This window comes from Pseudophryne corroboree, unplaced genomic scaffold (genome assembly GCF_028390025.1).
Source record: "Pseudophryne corroboree isolate aPseCor3 unplaced genomic scaffold, aPseCor3.hap2 scaffold_755, whole genome shotgun sequence".
Taxonomy (NCBI): Eukaryota; Metazoa; Chordata; class Amphibia; order Anura; family Myobatrachidae; genus Pseudophryne; species Pseudophryne corroboree.
The window spans coordinates 11,168-20,119 of NW_026970335.1; the positions used below are offsets into that span (position 1 = coordinate 11,168).

Below are 8,952 nucleotides of genomic sequence, written 5' to 3' on the forward strand. Positions count from 1 at the left end.
TTTGTATTGCTCTTCTGGTGACAATGTAGTTTGTTTTTGTCAATTACCATTTTAATAATAGGGTAAAGAAAATGAAGTGGATTTTTGAAAGAAAACAATACTGTCAATATACTATTAAAACAAATTAAAATGGTAAAAGTTATTGTACTTTAAGTAAAAATAAAAGAGACAAAATATCAATCCCAGTTTTGGATTACTTTAATTAACAAAAAAAAATGCATATAGCAGAGGATAGTTTCAATCTAGCTATCTCTGGGTTATGGGCCCAGCATGCTTCCATTGCAGTACTCTGCTGCACATGTAAGTGCAAGAGATCCTGAAGCACTCACTCATCATGGGAAAGTACCAATGTGTTTCTTCATTGGTTGATGGAAGAAACATCTTACAAAAACTCTCCAGATTATTGACTTTTTAATGTTTTTCTAGGAAACGTTCTAGATGTATGCTTATTAGCCTTTGTCAGTATGTACTTTTTGCAAAGTGTCTCTGTGGTGCAATTGGTTAGTGTGTAAGGCTATTAACCAAAAGGTTGGTGGTTCAATCCCACCCAGGGACGTAATTGACCTTGTGATCAGATTTTGGTGATCTTTAAGTAGACAAGTCAAAATTTCAAACCCCCTCTTATTGTGTAGGGTACCTGGCCTTCTCTGATGTAATCAGAGTTAGATTTGATTCAGTGATTTTATAAAAAACAGCTAGGAAGCACAATTTAGCAGTGGGTTGCAGAGAAAAAAAATATGCTGGCAAAAAAAATCCAATTGAGTGATTAAACAGCTCTTCATTTTCTGGCTTTATTTTTATGCTAACAAATTTGTTCTCTGAAAAGTGTCCACAAAGCCAAGTCTCTGATTAACACCTTTGTAGGGATGGTTTTTCACCTATTACTAAATTAAACTTGCTTCATTGGAAAGGCAGCAAGATGCATCCTCATTTCAATGTCTACTGAAATAATACAAGTTGACACCAGGAAACATTAACGCCACTGCATCCTTGCTGCTTTCTCATGTGGAAGTCTGTTTAATGCGAAAACAAGGTGATATCTAATTAGCACACAGGTAAGGAATTAAGAAAATCTTTATTTAAGGGTGAAGATGTTTCTCACAAAATCGTTGCCCCAATGCATCATTGAAATTCAAGCTGGAAAGATGATTTTAATATATCACTTGTACATTTTGTATTGCTCTTCTGGTGACAATGTAGTTTGTTTTTGTCAATTACCATTTTAATAATAGGGTAAAGAAAATTAAGTGGATTTTTGAAAGAAAACTATACTGTCAATATACTATTAAAACAAATTAAAATGGTAAAAGTTATTGTACTTTAAGTAAAAATAAAAGAGCAAAAATATCAATCCCAGTTTTGATTACTTAAATTAACAAAAAAAATGCATATAGCAAAGGATAGTTTCAATCTGCCTACCTCTGGGTTATGGGTCCAGCATGCTTCCATTGCAGTACTCTGCTGCACATGTAAGTGCAAGAGATCCTGAAGCACTCACTCATCATGGGAAAGTACCAATGTGTTTATTCGTTGGTTGATAGAAGAAACATCTTACAAAAACTCTCCAGATTATTGATTTTTTAATGTTTTTCTAGGAAACGTTCTAGATGTATGCTTATTAGCCTTTGTCAGTATGTACTTTTTGCAAAGTGTCTCTGTGGCGCAATCGGTTAGTGTGTTCGGCTATTAACCAAAAGGTTGGTGGTTCAATCCCACCCAGGGACGTAATTGACCTTGTGATCAGATTTTGGTGATATTTAAGTAGACAAGTCAAAATTTCAAACCCCATCTTATTGTGTAGGGTACCTGGCCTTCTCTGATGTTATCAGAGTTAGATTTGATTCAGTGATTTTATAAAAAACAGCTAGGAAGCACAATTTAGCAGTGGGTTGCAGAGAAAAAAAATATGCTGGCAAAAAAATCCAATTGAGTGATTAAACAGCTCTTCATTTTCTGGTTTATTTTTATGCTAACAAATTTGTTCTCTGAAAAGTGTCCACAAAGCCAAGTCTCTGATTAACACCGTTGTAGGGATGGTTTTTCACCTATTACTAAATTAAACTTGCTTCATTGGAAAGGCAGCAAGATGCATCCTCATTTCAATGTCTACTGAAATAATACAGGTTGACACCAGGAAACATTAACGCCACTGCATCCTTGCTGCTTTCTCATGTGGAAGTCTGTTTAATGTGAAAACAAGGTGATATCTAATTAGCACACAGGTAAGGAATTAAGAAAATCTTTATTTAAGGGTGAAGATGTTTCTCACAAAATCGTTGCCCCGATGCATCATTGAAATTCAAGCTGGAAAGATGATTTTAATATATCACTTGTACATTTTGTATTGCTCTTCTGGTGACAATGTAGTTTGTTTTTGTCAATTACCATTTTAATAATAGGGTAAAGAAAATGAAGTGGATTTTTGAAAGAAAACAATACTGTCAATATACTATTAAAACAAATTAAAATGGTAAAAGTTATTGTACTTTAAGTAAAAATAAAAGAGACAAAATATCAATCCCAGTTTTGGATTACTTTAATTAACAAAAAAAAATGCATATAGCAGAGGATAGTTTCAATCTAGCTATCTCTGGGTTATGGGCCCAGCATGCTTCCATTGCAGTACTCTGCTGCACATGTAAGTGCAAGAGATCCTGAAGCACTCACTCATCATGGGAAAGTACCAATGTGTTTCTTCATTGGTTGATGGAAGAAACATCTTACAAAAACTCTCCAGATTATTGACTTTTTAATGTTTTTCTAGGAAACGTTCTAGATGTATGCTTATTAGCCTTTGTCAGTATGGACTTTTTGCAAAGTGTCTCTGTGGTGCAATTGGTTAGTGTGTAAGGCTATTAACCAAAAGGTTGGTGGTTCAATCCCACCCAGGGACGTAATTGACCTTGTGATCAGATTTTGGTGATCTTTAAGTAGACAAGTCAAAATTTCAAACCCCCTCTTATTGTGTAGGGTACCTGGCCTTCTCTGATGTAATCAGAGTTAGATTTGATTCAGTGATTTTATAAAAAACAGCTAGGAAGCACAATTTAGCAGTGGGTTGCAGAGAAAAAAAATATGCTGGCAAAAAAAATCCAATTGAGTGATTAAACAGCTCTTCATTTTCTGGCTTTATTTTTATGCTAACAAATTTGTTCTCTGAAAAGTGTCCACAAAGCCAAGTCTCTGATTAACACCTTTGTAGGGATGGTTTTTCACCTATTACTAAATTAAACTTGCTTCATTGGAAAGGCAGCAAGATGCATCCTCATTTCAATGTCTACTGAAATAATACAAGTTGACACCAGGAAACATTAACGCCACTGCATCCTTGCTGCTTTCTCATGTGGAAGTCTGTTTAATGCGAAAACAAGGTGATATCTAATTAGCACACAGGTAAGGAATTAAGAAAATCTTTAAGGGTGAAGATGTTTCTCACAAAATCGTTGCCCCAATGCATCATTGAAATTCAAGCTGGAAAGATGATTTTAATATATCACTTGTACATTTTGTATTGCTCTTCTGGTGACAATGTAGTTTGTTTTTGTCAATTACCATTTTAATAATAGGGTAAAGAAAATTAAGTGGATTTTTGAAAGAAAACAATACTGTCAATATACTATTAAAACAAATTAAAATGGTAAAAGTTATTGTACTTTAAGTAAAAATAAAAGAGCCAAAATATCAATCCCAGTTTTGGATTACTTTAATAAAAAAAAAAAGCATACAGCAGAGGATAGTTTCAATCTGCCTACCTCTGGGTTATGAGCCCAGCATGCTTCCATTGCTGTACTTTGCTGCACATGTAAGTGCAAGAGATCCTGAAGCACTCACTCATCATGGGAAAGTACCAATGTGTTTCTTCGTTGGTTGATGGAAGAAACATCTTACAAAAACTCTCCAGATTATTGACTTTTTAAAGTTTTTCTAGGAAACGTTTTAGATGAATGCTTATTAGCCTTTGTCAGTATGCACTTTCGCAAAGTGTCTCTGTGGCGCAATCAGTTAGTGTGTACAGCTATTAACTAAAAGGTTGGTGGTTCAATCCCACCCAGGGATGTAATTGATCTTGTTATCAGATTTTGGTGATCTTTAAGTAGACAAGTCAAAATTTCAAACCCCCTCTTATGGTGTAGGGTACATGGCCTTATCTGATGTAATCAGAGTTAGATTTGATTCATTGATTTTATAAAAACAGCGAGGAAGCACAATTTAGCAGTGGTTTGCAGAGAAAAAAAATATGCTGGCAGAAAAATCCAATTGAGTGATTAAACAGCTCTTCATTTTCTGGCTTTATTTTTATGCTAACAAATTTGTTCTCTGAAAAGTGTCCACAAAGCCAAGTCTCTGATTAACACCTTTGTAAGGATGGTTTTTCACCTATTACTAAATTAAACTTGCTTCATTGGAAAGGCAGCAAGATGCATCCTCATTTCAATGTCTACTGAAATAATACAAGTTGACACCAGGAAACATTAACGCCACTGCATCCTTGCTGCTTTCTCATGTGGAAGTCTGTTTAATGCGAAAACAAGGTGATATCTAATTATCACACAGGTAAGGAATTAAGAAAATCTTTATTTAAGGGTGAAGATGTTTCTCACAAAATCGTTGCCCCAATGCATCATTGAAATTCAAGCTGGAAAGATGATTTTAATATATCACTTGTACATTTTGTATTGCTCTTCTGGTGACAATGTAGTTTGTTTTTGTCAATTACCATTTTAATAATAGGGTAAAGAAAATTAAGTGGATTTTTGAAAGTAAACAATACTGTCAATATACTATTAAAACAAATTAAAATGGTAAAAGTTATTGTACTTTAAGTAAAAATAAAAGAGCCAAAATATCAATCCCAGTTTTGGATTACTTTAATTAACAAAAAAAAAGCATATAGCAGAGGATAGTTTCAATCTGCCTACCTCTGGGTTATGGGCCCAGCATGCTTCCATTGCTGTACTCTGCTGCACATGTAAGTGCAAGAGATCCTGAAGCACTCACTCATCATGGGAAAGTACCAATGTGTTTCTTCGTTGGTTGATGGAAGAAACATCTTACAAAAACTCTCCAGATTATTAACTTTTTAAAGTTTTTCTAGGAAACGTTTTAGATGAATGCTTATTAGCCCTTGTCAGTATATAATTTTGCAATGTGTCTCTGTGGCGCAATCAGTTAGTGTGTACGGCTATTAACCAAAAGGTTGGTGGTTCAATCCCACCCAGGTACGTAATTGACCTTGTTATCAGATTTTGGTGATCTTTAAGTAGACAAGTCAAAATTTCAAACCCCCTGTTATGGTGTAGGGTACCTGGCCTTCTCTGATGTAATCAGAGTTAGATTTGATTCAGTGATTTATAAAAACAGCTAGGAAGCACAATTTAGCAGTGGGTTGTAGAGAAAAAGAAATATGCTGGCAGAAAAATCCAATTGAGTGATTAAACAGCTCTTCATTTTCTGGCTTTATTTTTATGCTAACAAATTTGTTCTCTGAAAAGTGTCCACAAAGCAAAGTCTCTGATTAACACCTTTGTAGGGATGGTTTTTCACCTATTACTAAATTAAACTTGCTTCATTGGAAAGGCAGCAAGATGCATCCTCATTTCAATGTCTACTGAAATAATACAAGTTGACACCAGGAAACATTAACGCCACTGCATCCTTGCTGCTTTCTCATGTGGAAGTCTGTTTAATGTGAAAACAAGGTGATATCTAATTAGCACACAGGTAAGGAATTAAGAAAATCTTTATTTAAGGGTGAAGATGTTTCTCACAAAATCGTTGCCCCAATGCATCATTGAAATTCAAGCTGGAAAGATGATTTTAATATATCACTTGTACATTTTGTATTGCTCTTCTGGTGACAATGTAGTTTGTTTTTGTCAATTACCATTTTAATAATAGGGTAAAGAAAATGAAGTGGATTTTTGAAAGAAAACAATACTGTCAATATACTATTAAAACAAATTAAAATGGTAAGAGTTATTGTACTTTAAGTAAAAATAAAAGAGCCAAAATATCAATCCCAGTTTTGGATTACTTTAATTAACAAAAAAAAATGCATATAGCAGAGGATAGTTTCAATCTGCCTACCTCTGGGTTATGGGCCCAGCATGCTTCCATTGCTGTACTCTGCTGCACATGTAAGTGCAAGAGATCCTGAAGCACTCACTCATCATGGGAAAGTACCAATGTGTTTCTTCGTTGGTTGATAGAAGAAACATCTTACAAAAACTCTCCAGATTATTGACTTTTTTAAGTTTTTCTAGGAAACGTTTTAGATGAATGCTTATTAGCATTTGTCAGTATGTACTTTTGCAAAGTGTCTCTGTGGCGCAATCAGTTAGTGTGTACGGCTATTAACCAAAAGGTTAGTGGTTCAATCCCACCCAGGGACGTAATTGACCTTGTGATCAGATTTTGGTGATCTTTAAGTAGACAAGTCAAATTTCATACTCCCTGTTATTGTGTAGGGTACCTGGCCTTCTCTGATGTAATCAGAGTTAGATTTGATTCAGTGATTTTATAAAAAAAAGCTAGGAAGCACAATTTAGCAGTGGGTTGCAGAGAAAAAAAATATGCTGGCAGAAAAATCCAATTGAGTGATTAAACAGCTCTTTATTTTCTGGCTTTATTTTTATGCTAACAAATTTGTTCTCTGAAAAGTGTCCACAAAGCCAAGTCTCTGATTAACACCTTTGTAAGGATGGTTTTTCACCTATTACTAAATTAAACTTGCTTCATTGGAAAGGCAGCAAGATGCATCCTCATTTCAATGTCTACTGAAATAATACAGGTTGACACCAGGAAACATTAACGCCACTGCATACTTGCTGCTTTCTCATGTGGAAGTCTGTTTAATGTGAAAACAAGGTGATATCTAATTAGCACACAGGTAAGGAATTAAGAAAATCTTTATTTAAGGGTGAAGATGTTTCTCACAAAATCGTTGCCCCAATGCATCATTGAAATTCAAGCTGGAAAGATGATTTTAATATATCACTTGTACATTTTGTATTGCTCTTCTGGTGACAATGTAGTTTGTTTTTGTCAATTACCATTTTAATAATAGGGTAAAGAAAATGAAGTGGATTTTTGAAAGAAAACAATACTGTCAATATACTATTAAAACAAATTAAAATGGTAAAAGTTATTGTACTTTAAGTAAAAATAAAAGAGCCAAAATATCAATCCCAGTTTTGGATTACTTTAATTAAAAAAAAAAAGCATACAGCAGAGGATAGTTTCAATCTGCCTACCTCTGGGTTATGAACCCAGCATGCTTCCATTGCTGTACTTTGCTGCACATGTAAGTGCAAGAGATCCTGAAGCACTCACTCATCATGGGAAAGTACCAATGTGTTTCTTCGTTGGTTGATGGAAGAAACATCTTACAAAAACTCTCCAGATTATTGACTTTTTAAAGTTTTTCTAGGAAACGTTTTAGATGAATGCTTATTAGCCTTTGTCAGTATGTACTTTTGCAAAGTGTCTCTGTGGCGCAATCAGTTAGTGTGTATGGCTATTAACCAAAAGGTTGGTGGTTCAATCCCACCCAGGGACGTAATTGACCTTGTTATCAGATTTTGGTGATATTTAAGTAGACAAGTCAAAATTTCAAACCCCCTCTTATTGTGTAGGGTACCTGGCCTTCTCTGATGTAATCAGAGTTAGATTTGATTCAGTGATTTTATAAAAACATCTAGGAAGCACAATTTAGCAGTGGGTTGCAGAGAAAAAGAAATATGCTTGCAAAAAAATCAAATTGCTTGATTTAACAGCTCTTAATTTTCTTGCTTTATTTTTATGCTAACAAATTTGTTCTCTGAAAAGTGTCCACAAAGCCAAGTCTCTGATTAACACCTTTGTAGGGATGGTTTTTCACCTATTACTAAATTAAACTTGCTTCATTGGAAAGGCAGCAAGATGCATCCTCATTTCAATGTCTACTGAAATAATACAGGTTGACACCAGGAAACATTAACGCCACTGCATCCTTGCTGCTTTCTCATGTGGAAGTCTGTTTAATGTGAAAACAAGGTGATATCTAATTAGCACACAGGTAAGGAATGACGAAAATCTTTATTTAAGGGTGAAGATGTTTCTCACAAAATTGTTGCCCCAATGCATCATTGAAATTCAAGCTGGAAAGATGATTTTAATATATCACTTGTACATTTTGTATTGCTCTTCTGGTGACAATGTAGTTTTTTTTGTCAATTACCATTTTAATAACAGGGTAAAGAAAATTAAGTGGATTTTTGAAAGAAAACTATACTGTCAATATACTATTAAAACAAATTAAAATGGTAAAAGTTATTGTACTTTAAGTAAAAATAAAAGAGCAAAAATATCAATCCCAGTTTTGATTACTTAAATTAACAAAAAAAATGCATATAGCAAAGGATAGTTTCAATCTGCCAACCTCTGGGTTATGGGTCCAGCATGCTTCCATTGCAGTACTCTGCTGCACATGTAAGTGCAAGAGATCCTGAAGCACTCACTCATCATGGGAAAGTACCAATGTGTTTATTCGTTAGTTGATGGAAGAAACATCTTACAAAAACTCTCCAGATTATTGACTTTTTTAATGTTTTTCTAGGAAACGTTCTAGATGTATGCTTATTAGCCTTTGTCAGTAGGCAGTTTTTGCAAAGTGTCTCTGTGGCGCAATCGGTTAGTGTGTTCGGCTATTAACCGAAAGGTTGGTGGTTCAATCCCACCCAGGGACCTAATTAAACTTCTGATCAGATTTTGGTGATATTTAAGTAGACAAGTCAAAATTTCAAACCCCCTCTTATGGTGTAGGGTACATGGCCTTCTCTGATGTAATCAGAGTTAGATTTGATTCAGTGATTTTATAAAAAACAGCTAGGAAGCACAATTTAGCAGTGGGTTGCAGAGAAAAAAAATATGCTGGCAAAAAAAATCCAATTGAGTGATTAAACAGCTCTTCAT

The 8,952-nt window shown here is 34.6% G+C and overlaps 1 non-coding gene across 1 annotated transcript; it reads left to right on the forward strand.

The window, feature by feature from the left end:
• Positions 1-8,652: 8,652 nt before the first annotated feature.
• TRNAN-AUU (transfer RNA asparagine (anticodon AUU)) lies at positions 8,653-8,726 on the forward strand. Its single transcript has one exon. It is a non-coding gene; the product is annotated as a tRNA-Asn (tRNA).
• Positions 8,727-8,952: the final 226 nt, after the last annotated feature.